Raw genomic sequence first — 19,905 nt, 5'->3', positions numbered from 1 at the left:
CAAGTAAATAATGCTTATTTTCTGGAAGAAATACACCTTCTTCTCTCGGGCCATGAAAGTGGTAGTTTGGGACAATCTAGTCCACAGGGAGTTGAGTTTGGGTTTTGTTGTTGCATTAGTTATGATCAGTGTGCCTCAGGCCTCAAGGTCCCCACCCCGTGGTTCACTGCTGCTTCCTCCTCAGCATGAGGGTTGGGGTCTCAGACAGTTTCCTTTATATCCTGCCCTGCGACTTCAACATGGCCCATGTGCCTTTGCCTCAGTGCTGGGTATCTCTCAGCATTCCTTTCCCTCCTCAGTGGGAGACTTCTGCTGTCTTGGACTCACATGGGATTCCCAGTGCTGGAAGGTTTCTCCAGCAGGTTTCACCTGCTCCAGCATCAGACCCAGGGAAGCTCCATAACGTTGATGCCACAGAGCAGATCTCTCTCCATTCTTCCACTTTCTTCTTAGGCCAACTTGGTTTTGGCCTATGAAAAAGTCAATGAGTAAGTGTAGACTCTGTGTGTCTGGAGCTCCCAGGGACCCTAACTTGTTATACCAGCCCTATTTGGCTTTTAGGATTTTTTTAGATTTGTAACTTTTTTTCTTATTCCCCTCCATGGCAGTTTCCTCCTCTTCTTGCTGCTTTGCCAGAGGTGAAATAGTGAGTGATTCTTGTCTCCCCTTGGAGGAGCTTGTCACTCTGGCTTTTAGTTCGTTAGTTTACCCAAGGACTTTAGCTCTCTGATGGGCTCTAGAAGTATTCTCTGAATATCTTTCAGCTTGCTCTTATTGTTGGGGTGAAGATACCTTTCACTTGTGACTTTCTATATTCAGTGTTGGCAAACTTTGATCTGTGGGCCAAAGTCTGCCTGTCACCTGTTTCCATTAATACCATTTCACTGAAACACAGCCGTGTTCACTGTGTTTACATCTTTCCTGTGACTAAAAATCGAGTAGTTGTGACAGAGACCATATGGCCTGTAAAGCAAAAATTATTTACCATCTAGCCTTTTACAGAAAAAGTTGGCCAACAGTCATTCCAAATCTTCAGTGGAAGCAGAAGGCCCCTTGACACTACTAAAATTTTGTTGCATCCTGAAATGAAATTCCATGCTTTGAAGGAGACTGACTGTGTTTATGGGTTAGAAGTGAGAATGTCTATTCTCTGTATTACACATTACTGATTTTTTTTTTTTTTACCAGTGCATATGTTTTGTGTTTGATTAACCAGAATCTCAGATCCAGATATTAGTTTGGCAAATGTTAGATCTTGTTCTTGAAAAATGTTGTGTTTGTGGGGTACCTAGAAACTGGGCTCAGTTTATTAAGCATCTGCCTTTGGCTCAGGTCATGATCCCAGGGTCCTGGGATTGAATCATGCATCAGGCTCCTTGCTCAGTGAGGAGTCCGATTTTCCCTCTCCCTCTACCCCTCTTCACTGCTCGTGCCTTCTCTCTCTCAAATAAATAAATCAAATCTTTTTTAAAGAAATGGTGTGTTGGGGCGCTTGGGTGGCTCAGTGGGTTAAAGCCTCTGCCTTCGGCTCAGGTCATGATCCCAGGGTCCTGGGATCGAGCCCAGCAGTGGGCTCTCTATGCTCCGCAGGGAGCCTGCTTCCTCCTCTTTCTCTGCTTGCCTCTCTGCCTAGTTGTGATTTCTCTCTGTCAAATAAATAAAATATTAAAAAAAAAAAAGAAATGGTGTTTTTGCATCAGAAAGGATGAATACCCAACTTTTATATCAACATGGACGGGACTGGAGGAGATTATACTGAGTGAAATAAGTTAAGCAGAGAAAGTCAGTTATCATATGGTTTCATTTACTTGTGGAGCATAAGGATTAACATGGAGAACATTAGGAGAAGGAAAGGAGAAGTGAGTTGGGGGAAATTGGAGGGGGCGATGAACAATGAGAGACTATGGCTCTGAGAAACAAGCTAAAGGTTTTGGAAGGGAAAGGGTGGGAAGATGGGTTAGCCTGGTGGTGGGTATTAAGGAGGGCACGAACTGCATGGAGCACTGGGTGCGGTGCATAAACAATAAGTCTTGGAACACTGAAAAAATAAAATAAAACTTAAAAAAATGATAAGGACTGAATTTTGAGTTGTTTTTCAATGAGATTGTTTGGCTTGCAATAATCTATTTTTCCTCAGCCTCCTAGAGACCAAGGACTCCCTTATAAGGCCTTTTATAGATATTTTCAGGTTATTGGCATAGTTTTGATAAAGGAAAAAAATAAACGTCATTTACATGCAGTTCATAATTTGCATGGGTAATTTACATGACCCTGTTATCTCTGTGACTTCTTTGCCTGAATGTTTAGCCCAGTCTATCAAGAAATGTGAATTTATAACTATTTTAGGCATCATTGCCAGGAATTATGAAATATAGTAATCAATTTTTTTGAGTTCTAATTTGTCTAATTATAAACAAATCTATAAAGGAAAATTACAAAGTAAGTTAATCTTGATCATTTTTAACACTGTTTAATTTTCATCTAGACCTTTTTAAAAAATATAACTGATTTTAACATTCTGCCAAATGTTTTTCTGCATCTATTGAGATGATCATAATTTTTTCCCTTCATGTGGTTAATGTAGCATATTGCACTGATTGCTTTATAGATGTTGAATAATCCCTGTATGCCTGGTGTAAACCCCACTTGATCATGGTGTATGATCATTTGATTATACTGTTGAATTTGGTTTGCTAATATTTTGTGGAAGACTTGCATCTGTGTTCATCAGGCATATTGGCCTATATTTTCTTATGATGTCCTTGTCTGATTTTGGTATCGAGGTAATGCTGGTCTCATCAACTGAGTTTGGAAATATTCCCTTCTCTTCTATTTTGTGGAAAAGTTTGAGAAGGATCAGTATTGAATCTTTAAATATTTGGTAGAGTTCACCAGTGAAGCCATCTGGTCCTGAACATCGGTGTGTTGGGAGGTTTTTGATTAATTTAGTCTCTTTACTAGTAATTGGTCTGTTCAGCTTCCCTATTCATGATTCAGTCTTGGCAGGTCGTTTTATAGGAATTCATCCATTTTTTTCTAGGTTGTCCAATTTGTTGGAGTATAACTGCTTACAGTAGTCTCTTATGATCCTTTATATTTCTGCTCTATCAGTTGTAATGTCTCCTCTTTCATTTCTGATTTTACTTATTTGTGTCCTCTCTCCTTTTTTCTTGCAGAGTCTAGCTAACGGTTTGTCAATATTGTGTTATCTTCAAAAAAAAAAAAAAACACACAGCTCTTAGTTTCATTGATCTTCTCTATTGTCTTTTTAGTGTCTATTTCAGTTAGTTCTACTCTAATCTTTGTTGTTTCCTCCCTTCTTCTAACTCTGAGCTTTTTAGAAATTCTTCTTTTTCCTAGTTCCTTGAGATGCAAAGTTAGGTTATTTATTTGAGATCTTTCTTATTTCTTGATGTAGGCATTTATCAGCATAAATTTATGTACTTATCCTTATGAATTTCCTACAATATTTTTAAATTCAGTGACTCTTCGGACATAGAAACTCTGTGAAAAGGTGGATATGCCTAGTGGTTTGTATGTGGGATGCCCTGGGCAGAGGGAATTCCCAGGAGCTAAGCTGTTGCTTGCCTTTCTTAGGGTCGCAAACAACTTCTGTTTGTGTCTCAGCGTTAGCTGGGTTCGCTAACATTTATTGCCAGCACCCTGCCCTCCCCTCCCACCCTGACCAGAGGGCCTGTGACTAAGCCAATGAGAGATCCTATATTTGTTTTCTGTCCTTGATGACAAAGAACCTGTGATCTCATTCTGTGGAATGTTCCTCCACCCTTTCAAGTATACCGTCATATTTTCAGCATTTGGTTTTACATTCAGCCCCGAAACTTATTGCTGGATTCCTAGTGAAGTTCTACTGCTGGAAGCTTACATGAGGCAGAATGCTGATTTAGCTCCTAGGATGCGTAGAGCCACGTTGCCATGGTAACCAGCAGACAAACCTGAGAGAAGTCAGGCTACAGAGGAACTGTAGTCATCACCAAACAACAAATCAAAGGGAAATGTCTCAGGAGAGATTTCTAATTATTACACATTTGTCCTTGCAACCAAACTGGGGTATGATGGAAATGGCATTGCTGGCCCAGGCATCTTTGAGTCACAAAATTATGGAAACTTTCCTCTGCTCCTTTGGGAATTCCCTAGAGCCTCCTGCTGCCTTAAGGTATATTGAAATAGATTCTTAGATTGACCTTTTCCTTAGAGTTACCACCAAGTCCTTAGTAGTGATAACTAGAATGCTCTTTAGCTTAAGGTAGTTCGGAGGCAGCAAGGCCTTTTGAAAAAGTCTCACATCTGTTAGCCCGATAGCTAATAAACATCTGAGAATGTCCTCTGACATCTTGAAGAGATTGCCTCGATCTGTTCCTTCTGTTTTTTTTTTTTCTTTTTCTGTAGCCTTTTTAACATAAGCAAACTTACTTCAGTCACCCTTAACAGAATAGGAATCCAAACTGATATGTTTCTATGCAAATATATGCAAATCAGGTTACAGTAAGACAGGCTTCCTGGACTCACAACAGTAATGTCTGTCTGTGTTTGCTCCTGAAGAGTGTGCTCAAGGTTACAAAGCTATCGCTACAGATTTACAATTTCCTGGGGAAACAGCTGTAGAAATCCTTTTCCTACTTTTAAATATGCTGAGATCAAGGCTGTCCGAGCCTTGAGACAAGGGAGGGAGGTGATAAATGAAGACACAGCATCCCATGAATAAAATTCAACTTGCCTTTGTTGAGAGAGCAGCTTCGACCTTCTTGCCGTCAGCCTGATCAGCAAAGGTGTCTGTGTTAGTCGGGCTCTTTAACGTATCTGTTCTGCTTTAATTCATATTTCTGAATGGCATATGCTGGAGTCTGGTCTGAATCACCTTTGTTTTATTAAAGGTGCATTTAAGGTCAACTACCACTAACTGCATTGTTAAATATTGATTTAGCCATTTGAATTAATGTAATTTTCAGTCCTTTCCCTACTTAATGTATACCAGCAACCCTGTGACCCAGGCAGACAGAAGATCAATACGTGGGTGCTCAGCTTGTATTGAGGCTGGGTTCACTGCCTTCTGTGCTTGCTTATTTTCCCATGGAAAGGCTAAGTGTTCAGGAGAATGGGCCACTGGCTTAGCTACTTATTTCCTGCGAAACTTCTGAATGCTCTCATCTCTTGCACGATGTTTCTGACCTTACTTTGTGGTCAGTGTTTTTTAGGGTTCTGAACCCTAGGTTTCTCTTGTTAAGGGAAAAATAATATCAAGAAAGCAAAAAAATCCCCAAACCTGCAGCATTATAACAGCAAGGTCAGCACTACATGGATTCATAACATTCCAGAACCCGAAACAAGCCTTAGAATTACTTCATTCAGCACTCTTATTTCATGGCTCACAAAACCAAGGGTTTAAAGGACTTTTCAAACTGCTGGGGTCAGAGCTAGAATCCTTGTCTTCCCCATTTCTCTTTGCATTGTACTTACTGATCTCTAGTACATAGGATTTGTCTTCCTGTAAACTGGGGCAAAATAAAGGGCTTTCATGATCATGTTCATTAACGACACCATTGAATCTGGCCAAAGAGAGTTTGGTGTAAAATGAAATAGTTTATTTTAGCAAAGACCAATAGAGATTCTGTCCTTAAAGAACTGCCATAGTGATATTGCCTTCTTCAGAAATTTTCAGTTTGGGGGCACCTGGGTGGTTCAGTTGGTTGAGCAACTGCCTTCAGCTCAGGTCATGATCCTGGAGTCCTGGGATTGATTCCCACATTGGGCTCCCCGCTTAGCAGGGAGTCTGCTTCTCCCTCTGACCCTTTCCCCTCTCATGCTCTCTCTCTCTAGTAAATAAATAAAATCTTAATTAAAAAAAAAAAAAAAAGAAGGGGCACCTGTGTGGCTCAGTGGGTTAAAGCCTCTGCCTTCGGCTCAGGTCATGATCTCAGGGTCCTGGGATCGAGCCCCCGCATCGGGCTCTCTGCTCAGCAGGAAGCCTGCTTCCTCCTCTCTCTCTGCCTGCCTCTCTGCCTACTTGTGATCTCTGTCTATCAAATAAATAAATAAATAAATAAATAAATAAATAAAATCTTAAAAAAAAAAAAAGAAAATTCCAGTTTGGGGCTCCTATTACTACACAGTACCAACTGGCTTGACTTCTAATTTAACTTCAAGGTATAAGAACAAGCTCTAATTTTGAGATCATGATCTGACGTTGATAGCTGTTCTTTTCCTGCCTAGCCTCCATTTAAGCTTAAGGGTAGCATATCTGCTACCTGTACTGAAAGCCTGCCTGAGAATGCAGGAAGCATTTGAGGAAACAAAGCCAAGAAATTAAGAGAGAGAAACCAAGCCCTGGTGATATCCATGTCTGGATCCAGGCTTGCCTGAAGCTAGTGATACCCCTGAAAATTTGGGTTAAATAAATCAACAATTTTCTTTCTTTCTTTTTTTTTTTAAGATTTTTATTTATTTATTTGAGAGAGAACGTGCCCGTGAGCAGGGGGAGGGGCAGAGGGAGAGGGAGAGAATCCTAAGCAGACGCCAAGGCATGTGCCAAGCCCCACTGAGGGCTTGAAACCCCAAGATCATGACCTGAGCCAAAACAAGGGTCAGATGCTTAACCAACTGAGCCATCGAGGTGCCCCAAATGCCTTTATTTTCTTAAGTTGTTTTTTTTTTTGTTTTGTTTTGTTTTGTTTTTTGAAAACCACAATCAAGAGTCTCAACTTGCTGGCTAATACATAAATGGGTTGGGTATTTGAGGAATACCTGGACCTTGATAGGTGTAGTGTCCAGTTTCTAAATCACGAAAGACAGTTGCACAGGAATTTCTTAGAGCCTTTCTACCTGGGTTAGAAAAGGCCAGGAGATGAGTCTCTAGTAAATGTATCTAACATCTCTCCCTGTCTTCACTTTGTGTCTAGACAAACCCAGACCTGCAGTGTAAACATTGTAAACTGACATTCTGTTTTCAAAGCTCTTGCAGAATGCCAACGCCTTCTAGTGTTTAATAACATCTTAATCATCATGGGGTGTAAAAGCTGTTTCTATCCCAAAACTGAAATGGATTCTCCAGTAAGAAAGGAAAGCACCGAAATTGAAAGTACGGGCTTTTAGTATGGGAGGCATCATTTCAGAGATTGGCCAAGGCTCTGAATTTGCCAGTGACCCCTGAACACAGAGGGTTTTGGTGATGCTGTATAGCATGTTTAGCCATGGAACTGACACTCATGCCCACATCTCTAACCTCATCCTTGCCCTGGCTCTGCCTTCCTCAGCCCCATGCACTTGCTAGTACCCTATCTCTTGTTTGCCAGTATCCTGGGAGATACTTCCTATTACTGGCTGTTTAGGGTCAAAAACTTGTCATGTTGACATGCTATTGGACAGTAGCTGTAGTTACAGACAGTTGAAGATGCAAGTTCATTTGCACCCACGTTCTCTGAGTGCAGGCAAGGTCTAGCAGCACTCCAGACCTGGTAGAGCTTAGCAAGGTAATTAGAAAAACAGAAGTTTAAACCAGGCAAGGAGAATTGAATTAACTGGAACAAACAAAATAAACAGAATCAAATCTTTTGTCTCAGTACCTAGCGACTCAGTGGAGCACAGGGATCAGTGACAAAATCCACCCAGCTGTTTGATAGCATCTCTACCTGCTAAAAGTAGTAAACAGGTAGCAGATTGGAGTGTTCTGTCCCTTTGGCGGTTTTTATTCACATCACATAGAACTCCTTGCATACCCTCTCCAGTTACGTGCAATTAAATGATCTCACTCGTTGACATAAAGGAGGTTTGATATCTAAAAAGACATTAGGTATTGATGATTTTTTGTCTCTCTTTATATGTTGGCTTTAGTGTACACAGAGCAAAAGTCTGTAAGAACTAACACATCAGAATTATAAAATGTCTGGATGTGAAGTTCATAAAGCTGAAACTACTTTTTTTTTCTTAAACAAAGGCAGATGCTTTGTGTAGATGGATATCTCTTTCCTGTGTTCTAGGCATTTACTTTCATTTTTGAAACCCTTTTAAGTGATACATGAGGCACATGGCCCTGGAGAGAAAAGAGATTAAAAACACCTTGGGGAATCTTAATTCCTTCTAAATCACTTTTTCCCCCTTAAAAAAAAAAAAAAAAAAGAGTTGGTTTCGAATGAAATATGGAACCTTATCTACCTTATGAATAATCTCCTCTTTTTTCTCCCCTCTCACTGCCCCAGAGTTCCAGGGCTTGCTGATAGATAGGGGGTGATTAAAAATTCTCATCATGCCTATGTGCCTTGTACCCTCTCCTTTGTCATTCTGCAGTTGGTATCAAAGCTGTAGCATCTATGTTCTTTGAAGACTAAGCAGGTTGGACATGCAATTTAGATGAAAAACAATTACTCTGTGTTAGCTTGCTTTTGGCAAGAGTGTATTAAGGCTCATCTCATTGATGGGAAACAAAAGCTGTACTTCATCTTCATGAATTTCAAATGAGAGAGAGAGAAGGAAATAGTGAGTTTTCTGGCAGGAGGTTTTCTGCATAACCTTTCTCTGTCGAGTGGGTGTCTTTCTTGCTAGAATACCCTTAGCCTTGGCTTGGATAATAATGCGTTTCTCGCCCTTGCACAGAAGGTGCAAATGATGGTGCCGCTCAGCTACTGGGGAATATTTGAAACACAAAAAGATGACTAAACAGTTGAAGTGTGTGCTGTGGCTTTTTTTTTTTTTTTTTGGATTTAGGAAGGGAAGAGAATGAATGGACACACTATACCTTTTGTTACAGATATGTTTCCTTTTGAGAAAACAAGCCAACAAGAAGCATGCTTGTGGGCTAGCTATGTTTAAAGTGTTATGGGACCCTTAAGAAACACCATATTATCTTCAAGGTCTCAGTTTGAAACTCTTGAGTTCAGAAAGTTACATTAGACCCTTGACTTCTGAATAATGTGTTACATGTTGCTTGTGGCACCAGAACAAGCTCTTGGCCTTGGCCCTGGAGGGAGACGGAGCCACGTGGGATGGCAGGGCCCAGCCTCTCTCTTAGGAAGCCCATGCTCCCCAAGGATGTCACCCCATTCAAAAACACGAAGAACACATGGAAGACAGTGTTGAAAGGGAATAAAAGTCATCCAAGCCCAACAGGCTTTGTGTGTGTAGGAATGCATGTTAAGGAGAAACAGAGCTGGCCTCATGGGAACACGACCTCTGTGGTCTCCCTGAGCTCCGGGCTTGAAGGCTCTGTGCCGTTTCAGGGGTCTGCTGTCTCTCTTGAAATTTCCCCTTTGCCCTGGGCCCCGCATGTTTTATATCTGGTCCTAAGGAGGAAAGAGCCTTATTGTGGAGGATGGAGGACAGAAAGGTGTTTTGGGGTGGATGCTGTCACTGCCCTCTGTCAGAATTTTCTAGATACAACGCTGGTGTACAATTTTGCTAGTACAACCATGGAGTCAATGGCTTCTGAGGGGGAGGCTCCGTGAATGGTCCTCCTCTGGAGAGCCCCTGAGGGAAACGAAGTTTGCTTGAAGTCAGTGGTATGTCTCTTCACGTATTCACCTCAGACATTGTGTTCTTGTCCCAACCTGTTCCATATCTGAAGTCAGTATTACCTGAGTGGCTTCAAAACAAGATGTGGTTTGTTGACTCATGGTTAACAGAGATTTAATAGAGATTTCCACCCCCCCCCACCTTTTTCTAAGAAAGTCTTGATTGCAGTTTAGGCTAGGAACAGATGTGTATTCCCATCTGGCGTTTATGTTTTAAAGTTAAATCACAGATTTTCCTTATAGCCTATGGTCAAGTTGGCTAATGTTGGAGGTTTGGTAAAATTCTACTGAATCCCCTTCAATTTAAATGTATTATATAAGTGGAATGTATTATATAGGTCGGGAACTTGATGAGGTGTTCCTTAGGATATTTTTGAGAAGCCATAGAGAATAGAGCAAGGACTTTGCAGTAAAGGAAAACTAGGCCTGTGTTCTTGCTCTGCCATTTGAAAGTATATCCTTTTAGGAAAGTAATTTTGCTGCATGAAGACTTGGTTTCCTCACCAATAAGAATATGACCTTTCAGGGATTGTGTCCTTGTATATTAAATAAAAATTATATTAAATAAAATATATTAAATATATTTTATTAAATAAACTTATTTTTAATTTAGTTATAATTTAATAAAGTATGATTTATAATTAATTTAAATTAATTTAATTTAATATAATTATTTAATTATAAATTAAATAAATATATTAAATAAAAATATAAAGTCATTAACACTGTTCAAGGCATGTTGTGCAGGTTTTTTTTTTTTTTTTAATTATTATTAGAGGGGTGCCTGGGTGGCTCAGTGGGTTAAAGCCTTTGCCTTCAGCTCAGGTCATGACCCCAGGGTCCTGGGATCAAGCCCCGCATCAGGCTCTTTGCTCAGCAGGGAGCCTGCTTCCCTTCCTCTCTCTGCCTGCCTCTCTGCCTGCTTGTGATCTCTGTCAAATAAATAAATAAATAAAATATTTTTTAAAAATTATTTTTTAATATAATTTTTGATTTTTTAATTAACATAATGTATTATTAGCCCCAGGGGTATAGGTCTGTGAATTGCCAGGTTTACACACTTCACAGCACTCACCATAGTAAAAAAAAATAGTATTATAACTATGTATCGCTTCTCGGCCTTTTGGCTAAGATCAAGTGTAGTATCTGTTTTTATCAGTTTAATATCTGATACATCCTCTATCTGAGGACAGTATATTAAATGGATTTTTGAGCGGGGAGATGGAAGAGGAGCTTCCTCTGTCCACTCCACACATCGACCTGGTAGTGCTGTATTTCCAGGAATGGTGCCTGCCCCCCACTCGGGAGAAGTAACCAAGTGGCTAAAATCAGTCTGAGGGGCACCTGGGTGTCTCAGTCCGTGAAGCATCTGCCTTTGACTCAGGTCATGATCCTGGGGTCCTGGGATCAAGCCCTGCATTGGACAGCCTGTTCAGTGAGGGAGTCTGCTTCTCCCCCACCCCCTCCCCCTGCTTGTGCTCTTTCTCTCTGTCTCTCTGTGGAATAAAGAAATAAAATCTTCTAAAAAAATAATTATTATAACTGTATTCATTTAGTTATTTACAGTAACTGGCTATCATTCTGTCTTCCTAATATCAACCCTCTTCTCTGGACTAGACTCACTAGTAAAGCCCATATTCAAATGAGACTTCCTAAATGTGTGTAGAAAACAAAACAATCAGGAAACTAAAAACTCACTTTACTTAATTTTTAAGGATATATTTTTTAAAAGACTTTATTTATTTAATACTACTTTCTGTTTATTGAGAGTTTTGTTCATTCCTGAACAGTAAGCCTGTGAGTTGCAACCCTACCGCCAGGCATCTCCCTTGGAGGAGGTCCTGCTTCATGGAGAATATCACAGATGTGACATGGAGACCTCTACTTTTCATCCCATGCATGAGATTTTCTGAAGGATTTGGTGGGGGTTTTTTGTTTTACAAGTACAGGGTGTTTATGAGTTCCTCATGCAATCTTAAAATTTGATAACTTGCATACACAGAAACAGATTTGCACCCCCTGCAAAGCAATTTTGGGGAGTTTTCCACACTCTCCAATTCAAATATTGAGACTTCAGCCCAAGGACCATCTTTAGTGGTGTGTTACTCATTTGGGTTTCCTACACCCTTGAAAACATTCTCCATTTGGTGCTGTGTAATTTCGTGAACCACCTATCTGAGCACAATCCTAAATTTTTTCGGTGTGTGGTTTTGGTGAGGAGACAGGTTTCTGTAGGTCCCATTAAAAAAAAACAACGAAGTCCGAAAAAGGGGGGGTGATGGAAAGTAGCCAGGTGGTTCATCCTGGTCTGTCTGTACCTACTGTGAAAAGGACAGCATGATGAGCTATTTACTATTTGAACTAAGATCACGCAGACAAGATGTACAGTCCAAAATAATGAAATTGTCCTAATTTGGGGGCACATTTCATAACATCTCAAAGTAATACCATATAAACTGTGTGTATATTATAGACAAGGGGATCAACAACTCATCTCTTCCTGAAAGCAGATACCAAATAAAATGAACATTAGTATTAATAACTTTCCATCACTGAAATCTCAAATTGTATACTTGGTACATTTACCTCATGTGTAGATGTATAGACCCCATCTCTCTAAACATACACACATATTCACATAGTTTCATAGACCTACTAATTGTATTTTTCTGCCTTCCAAGACCCATGCATTTTTAAAATAAATCATTTAAAGCAGTCAAGTGATTGGTATGCTGACTGTATTGACAGAAGGGAAGTTGTATCACTTTTAGAAAATACATCACCTCTCTTTCATACAGTTCTCTTCCTGGAAATTCCAGTTAAACTAAGAGGAAGGAATTTTTTTTTATTAAATTTTTTTATTTTTTTATAAACATATAATGTATTTTTATCCCCAGGGGTACAGGTTTGTGAATCGCCAAGTTTACACACTTCACAGCACTCACCATAGCACATACCCTCCCCAATGTCCATAACCACCCTCTCCTGACCCCCCTCCCCCCAGCAACCCTCAGTTTGTTTCGTGAGATTTAAGAGTCTCTTATGGTTTGTCTCCCTCCTGATCCCATCTTGTTTCATTTATTCTTTTCCTATCCCCCAAACCCCCCATGTTGCGTCTCCACGTCCTCATATCAGGGAGATCATATGATAGTTGTCTTTCTCTGATTGACTTATTTCACTAAGCATAATACCCTCCAGTTCCATCCATGTCATCGCAAATGGCAAGATTTCATTTCTTTTGATGGCTGCATAGTATTCCATTAGTATATATATACCATATCTTCTTTATCCATTCATCTGTTGATGGACATCTAGGTTCTTTTCATAGTTTGGCTATTGTAGACATTTCTGCTATAAACATTCGGGTGCACGTGCCCCTTTGGATCACTACATTTGTATCTTTAGGGTAAATACCCAGTAGTGCAATTGCTGGGTCAGAGGGTAGCTCTATTTTCAACTTTTTGAGGAACCTCCATGCTGTTTTCCAGAGTGGTTACACCAGCTTGCATTCCCACCAACGGTGTAGGAGGGTTCCTCTTTCTCCACATAAGAGGAAGGAATTTAAAATACGTGACATTTTTACTAAAAGAGCTTTCATCTTAATATGGTCAGCAGTTATAGTGGTAAAGGGAAACCATTAGCATAAGACTTTGCTTTCTGTTCCAACGTTCTTTGAAGTTATTTATTTTTAAATTAAATTTATTATTTTTCCAGGGATTTGCAATTTCCTGTAATATAATTTTATCACTTTTTTATTGAGCTATAATTGACATGTCAGATTATACTTGTTTCCAGGTGTACAATGTAATGATTCGATTTTTGTATATATTTCGAAATGATTACCCCAGTAAGTCTAGTTAACGTCCATGTCATCCCTTATTGTGGCTTCTAAATATGAGGAAGCAAGCTGTATTGTGTGATTTGAAATAGGATGGGCACTGTGGGTTAACATCTGGGAGGAACATGATTTAGAAGAAAGAGGACAGCTTCATGGGACAATCTAAGTTTGGGGCCAGCAAACGTTCTTCATGTGGCTTTACAGGGCTCTGGAGTAAGCGTATACAATCCTTTGCCTTAGTTTGTTAATCTGAAAAGGTTGTTATTAAGTTTACACCCAATACACAAAGCACCCAGTACAGTGGATAGAAGGACTCAGTAGTTAGAACCTGACCTTAGTAATTATTGACTGGTTTGTGCTGGACTCTATGGACTTCTATCACACACAGTTTGCATAAAGTCCGAGTACCCAAAAGCTCATGAATTACACTTTAACTCCTTTCTACAAAGTGCATTTTGAAACACCACGGTAAAGCAAAACTGTAACTCACAGAATGAAGTTGTGTGCCTTTTGACCTTGTTTTATTTTCACTTATAACAGAAAATAATGGCTTTCATTTTATTTTTTGCCTTTGGAATGCAGCATAATGGCAAAATTAGTAGTCATCTTTACCCATCTCTGTGGATACTGAATTGCCTTTTTAAAAAAAGATTTATTTATTTATTTGGGAGAGAAAGCACCTGAAGGGAGAGGCAGAGGAAGAGAATCTTTAAGCAGACTCCCTGCTGAGCACAGAGCCTAGGGGGCCTGGGGCTCAATCTTAGGACCATGAGAAACACAACCTGAACTGAAACAGTCATACTCTTAATCGACTTAGTCACCCAGGCACCCAAATTGTATTCTTAAAGGAAGCCTGTTGTCCACTTAGATTTCTTATCTCTCTCTCTCTCTTTCTCTCACACACACACATAATGTTATAACTGTATATATAAAATGCTTAAAATCAAAACTATTTGGCTTAAATGAGAAGAATTTGCAGAGTTGTTGTTTTTAAGTGCTGTATTTTCCTGTTGGTAGAGAAATCCAGAGAATTTCTGTGGACTTAGAAATTAGCACAAAATGTGTCCCTCCCACCCCCCAAAAGCAGTTCAGAGATCTGTATCTTAGATTATCCTAAGTTTCTACTTAAGACCTATGAACTGTAATGGAGATCAGACTTTTCTATGTGTTTCAGGTTGTCAGCTATAATTAAACAAAATGTCCAGAGCTTTCCAGTTGAATGTAGATGACAGTGAACCAGTGATCAAAAAATTGTCGGATGAAACAATACCAGTAATTGACATCTGCATTTGCTCAGAATCTCGTAAGGTCCTGGCATGTATCTACATTTCTATAAATCTTGAGCTTCAAAGAGGCTGAAAATTCTTTTTGTATTGATTTTTCCTGGTTGATTTTGTTGAATAAAGGTAATGTGCCATCGTTGAGAATGAACATAGAAGGGGCTTTGGAACCATGTGGCATTTGTCTAATTTCCAGGACAATAGACTAATACCTCTGAAAAGAAAATTGATTCAGAATATGATATAGAACACATGCTAGAGTGAATCGCAAAGTCTTGACTTCATCTTGAGCATGAAATGTTAGTACCTCTGAGACTATTCACTGGAAATCCAGAAATGTTGTCTGCTTCTGACACATTTCTTTTTCTTTCAATAAAAATCAGATCTGGGCTGGTGCTAGCGTTAAGCCCTCGGGTAGCTGGAATGAAGCTGCCATCCGGTGAAATTCCACTATTTATCATACCAGCTTCATGGGTGACTTAAATAGTCCATCCCCAACATTTTGACACAATGCAATTATTTTGCTTTAGACAGTCAGCATTTGTTTGTTTGAAAAGATTGTTGCTAAAAGTACCATCTTCAGATAAATGTGCTCAGATTTGTATTTTAGATGTATTTCACAGCCACACTTTTATAAATAGGTTGGAAAATAGCTAGATACTGATTTATGGCTGACAGCTAGTTTTAGTGGTATTCAGAATCTCTGCAAGCTTACTTGGACTGGTTCCCTTGAGTCTTTACAGCTCATGAAAACTCCAAACAGTTTTAAAGACAGGAGGAAGAAAAAAAAATTTAACGCAGTATGTTCAAGCCTCAGTGGATTATCTTATTCCCGATTTTCCAAGCTAGTTTAAGTTTCAAATATTTTTTTTCAGTTGTTTTTTTGAGCATTCATAGTGATTGTTTCAGTGTGTTCAGTGAATAACAAAAAGGGCAGTCAGTGCTTACTGTAGCCATGAGAAGGCCCAGGTCCAAGTGCTATCTATACCTTGTATTTGTCCTTTTTCTTGTTGGTTAAGAACGTGGATTCTGGAGTCTGTCTGTCTTCCGAATGGGCTCTGCAGGAAATGTTGAGCAAGCTCCTAAACTTCTATTGTTTTGGTTTCTTTGTCTGTATATATGTGGATGCTGATAATACCTACTTCATGGGGAGGGAGGAGGATTAAGTAAGTGAGTACATTTAAAGAATATTCGGGAAATTGAAGGGGGAGACAAACCATGAGAGACTGTGGACTCTGAGAAACAAACTGAGGGTTTTGGAGGGGCCGGGGGTGGGAGGTTGGGTGAGCCTGGTGGTGGGTATTAAGGAGGGCACGTATTGCATGGAGCACTGGGTGTGCTGCATTAACAATTCTGGAACAGTGAAAAGAAATAAAATGAAAAAAAAAGAATTTTGAGGGGTGCCTGTGTGGCTCAGTCAGTTGAGTGACCGATGTGGTTTTGGCTTGGGTCATCATTGCGTGGTCATGGGATGGAGCCCTATGTTGGCTCCATGCTCGGTGGAGAGACACTGCAGGTTCCTTCTCCCTCTCCCTCTGCCCCTCCCCATGCTGGCATGCTCTCTACTCTCTCTCAAAATAAATGATAAAATAAAAAAAAAAAAAAGAATTTTGAAGTTTTTGCCTTATAAGGGACCTGTGATACATATTATTTTCTTTTGTATGTGTACGTATGTGTGTGTGTGTAAATATGGCATATACGGGTATATATGTACGTGTATATGCTTATGCATGTATGTGTATACATTTGCGCATAACAATATATGATAGAAATAGACATCGATAAACTTAGAATATCTTCAGTGTTCCTTCTTATGTCTTACTCCTATTCCCATCGTTGGTTATATGAAAATTGCTGTACTACCAAATATGTGTTAAATAACATAAAATACCAAGCGAGGCTCTTTATCAAAGGCAGAGCTGCATGCTTTCAAGGTGTTTCACTTACCCTTCGCTCTCATTTTATCCTCAAATATTTTTTGCATATTTTGTAAGTCTAGAGGGCATTTACATTGCTGGAATGATCCATCCAGAATCTTCCAGATGTGTTTACATAATTCATGGTGTGCAGGGATTTCTTTGAGGCGATTCCACGTGGATATCAGGTCTGAGCAAAAGACGCAAGGAAGGACTAAACACAACATCTCTCTCCTTTCCCTTTATGAAGAAAGTACTTTCCTTCCATCTGGCACTGCTGCCTCTTCAGTCACTGCTCCTTAGAGATTCCAATAAATGAGTCTTGTTCACCATTCCTTCTCATGCCATGCTGTGTGCTACAGTCTCCCCAGGGTTCCTGTGTTTCTTCTTGTCCACACTTGTCTCGGAGCTTGGTCACAGTCACGATGTGGGTGAAAGGCAAATGGAAGATCAATACAGGGAAGTCTGGGGTGCCTGGGTGGCTCAGTGGGTTAAAGCCTCTGCCTTTTGCTCAGGTCATGATCCCAGGGTCCTGGGATCGAGCCCCGCATCGGGCTCTCTGCTTGGCAGGGAGCCTGCTTCCTCCTCTCTCTCTCTCTGCCTGCCTCTCTCCCTACTTGTGATCTCTATCTGTCAAATAAATAAAATAAAAATCTTTAAAAAAAAAAATACAGGGAAGTCCAGGAGCCCTTTCCTCCCAGCGATGGAAAATATTTTGGGCTCGCTCCCTGCCTCCAAACCTGAAGATTGACCGTGTGGGTCACTTCACTTTCCCCTGTGAGTGCTCAGCATGGAACGGTATGTACTCTTCCTGTTTGACGTTTTTCATTTCAAAGATCCAATTACATTCTCTTGAATATTGCAGTGGGCCTGCTGACCTAATCATTCTTTCATCCCTAATTTCCATCATTATCTCTGCTTGAAGTTCCCTCACATGCACACCTCAGCCAGAGAATGCGTGTGAAGGACACAGTTCCTGCTCTTACAGGAGAGGCTCGTATCGTCAGAGAGCCGAGTCTCAAGAGCACAGCGACTGTTCTTTCCTCATTTTCTGGGGGCATTTGTCAGGTAGGCTATTTCAGATTGAGATGTGGTCTCACTACTGAAGGAGCATGGCTCCTTGTGCTCTTCAGAAATGCTGAGACCGGCACAGCCTGGGGGCGGGGGGCAGGGGTTTCGGGAAGTTCGTCCCTCAGCGAGCCTCCAGGTTCAGCAGTCCTGAACATTTTCTCTCCAGCTCTGTTCCTTTGTCACTCTTTGCCATGGCCAATGCCAGTCAGTAGTTTGCAGTGTGTTCTTTCTCACACAGAGCTGTCGAATCTCGGACAAACAGACAATTCCTCATTTTTGGGGATCCAGCAAATGAGAACAGGTGTCAGTTTTTGCCATGATGCTTGAAAGGAGACTTTTCCAGACTCCATTCCTGGGAGACATAGTGCTGGTAAAATAAAGAGAATGTTAGACTACTAATAAGAACGACTATTATTAGTAGCTACCATTGTTGAGAGTCTGCTGTGTGCCAGACACCGTAACAGGTGTTTTAGGTATCCCTGGTCTGTTGAGCTACAACATAGTATGATAGGGCTGCAAGATAGGTGATACTTCTCCACCTCCAGAGTGGAGGGCTGAAGCTCCCTTCGGTGGGCTGAAGCTCAGGAGGAGGGAGATTCTTGCTCAGCATGGCAGACTGCTCAAGAGAGAGGTGATGTCATCTCCTGATGACTGAATCCTCTCCTCTCCCTGCCAAGAAGCTTCGCTGCAGAGGTGCTCTATTGCGTTTGGAATTTCTGGTACATTTTGCTTTGGGGAGGAACTGGACTCTGATGGAGATGCCAAAGGACGTGTCAGGCCCCTGTGAGATGGTGTGGAACTCTCTGTGTCTCAGCTGGCGTGCATCGTCTGTGCGTGTGCAGTCCAACGGGACAACATCAGGGGTTTGCCAGGCAAGGCCAGTGGGGCTCTCTGCCTTCTCCGCCATCTGTTCATCAGGGGGCCTCGAGTACTTTTTTCTTTAAGTAGTAAAATATACATGACATAATAGTCATCGTTTTAACCATTTGTAAGTGTACAATTCTATGACATTAAATACATTTACAGTGGTGTGTAACCATCCTATACTCAAAACTTTTTCATCTTCCTTAAAAGAATGCTTGTACCCATTAAACAGCAACTCCCACTTTCCCCTCCTCCAGCCGTCCCCCACCCCTGTGTTCTTCCTCCGTGAATTTGCCCATCCTCAGTATTTCATATACATGAACTCACACAGTGTTTGTCCTTTTGTGTCTGGCTTATTTCACTAAGCATGCATTCAAGGTCCATTCATATTCTAGCATACATACAAGTTCAATTACTTTTTATGACTGAATAATATCCCCCTGTACGTATGTATCACAATTGATTTATCCATTCATCTGTTGATGGGCCTGGGTTGTTTTTTGGGAGGAAGTCATTGGACAGTTTCTTTTCCCAAGTCCTCAGGGAACCCACCGGCCAATGCTGCATACCCAAGGTTTTCTTTTGGAGAGTATGTAGTTGTTCATGGTGTCTTAGTTAGTTTGGGCTGCTGTTGCAAAATACCATATTTCTCACAGTATTTCTCACAGTTCTGGAGGTGGGAAGTTTGTGATTTGGACGCCAGCACTTTCAGGGTCTGGTGAGAGCTTTCTTCTGAGTTGGAAGCTGCTGACTTCTCATATCCTCACAGGGTGGAGGGCAGAGAGAGGAAGCAAGAGCTCTTGTGTCTCTTCTTATAGGGACATTAATCCTACTCATGAGGACTTCACCTTCATGACCTGATTATGTCCTAAAGACCCATCTCCTAAAACCATAACATTGGGGCTTAGGATTTCAACGTATGAATTTGGGGAGAGGGCACAAACACTCAGTCGATAAGAATGAGCTCCTTCAAGATGGACCATATAAACACTGACAGTTTAAAATTGGTTTCTACCAAGTATTTATTGAGCCCCAAGTAGAGGTCTGTTGCTGTATTTGTCAAGAGGGGAGGTCCATTAGCAAATAATGGAGTTCACTACCTCCTAGGGAAAGTCATCCAGGGCTCACCCAGGCACAACCTTACACTCCTTCACTCTCCCAGTCACCATCCCCACTACAGACACACACACTCTTCTGTCCCTCCTAGATCCTGTCCCAAACAGGTAAGTAACCATGAAAATATATATCCAAATGCATAATAGAGAAGAGCTGATGGAAGGTCCGAGGAGGGCAAGATGGCTATACTTTTGACTGGTCAGGCAGGCCTTGGAGAAGAAATGGAATTTGAGCCAGATCATAGAAGGTGGGCATGCTTTGCGTAGGCATAAAAGATAGAGGGTAAGGGTCTATCAGAATGA

The 19,905-nt window shown here is 40.8% G+C and overlaps 1 non-coding gene across 1 annotated transcript; it reads left to right on the top strand.

The window, feature by feature from the left end:
- Nucleotides 1-10,625: 10,625 nt before the first annotated feature.
- LOC123939378 lies at nucleotides 10,626-10,815 on the top strand. Its single transcript, XR_006817835.1, has one exon. It is a non-coding gene; the product is annotated as a U2 spliceosomal RNA (small nuclear RNA).
- Nucleotides 10,816-19,905: the final 9,090 nt, after the last annotated feature.

Source organism: Meles meles, chromosome 3 (genome assembly GCF_922984935.1).
Source record: "Meles meles chromosome 3, mMelMel3.1 paternal haplotype, whole genome shotgun sequence".
NCBI lineage: Eukaryota > Metazoa > Chordata > Mammalia > Carnivora > Mustelidae > Meles > Meles meles.
This window is presented reverse-complemented; position numbering and strand designations above follow the sequence as displayed.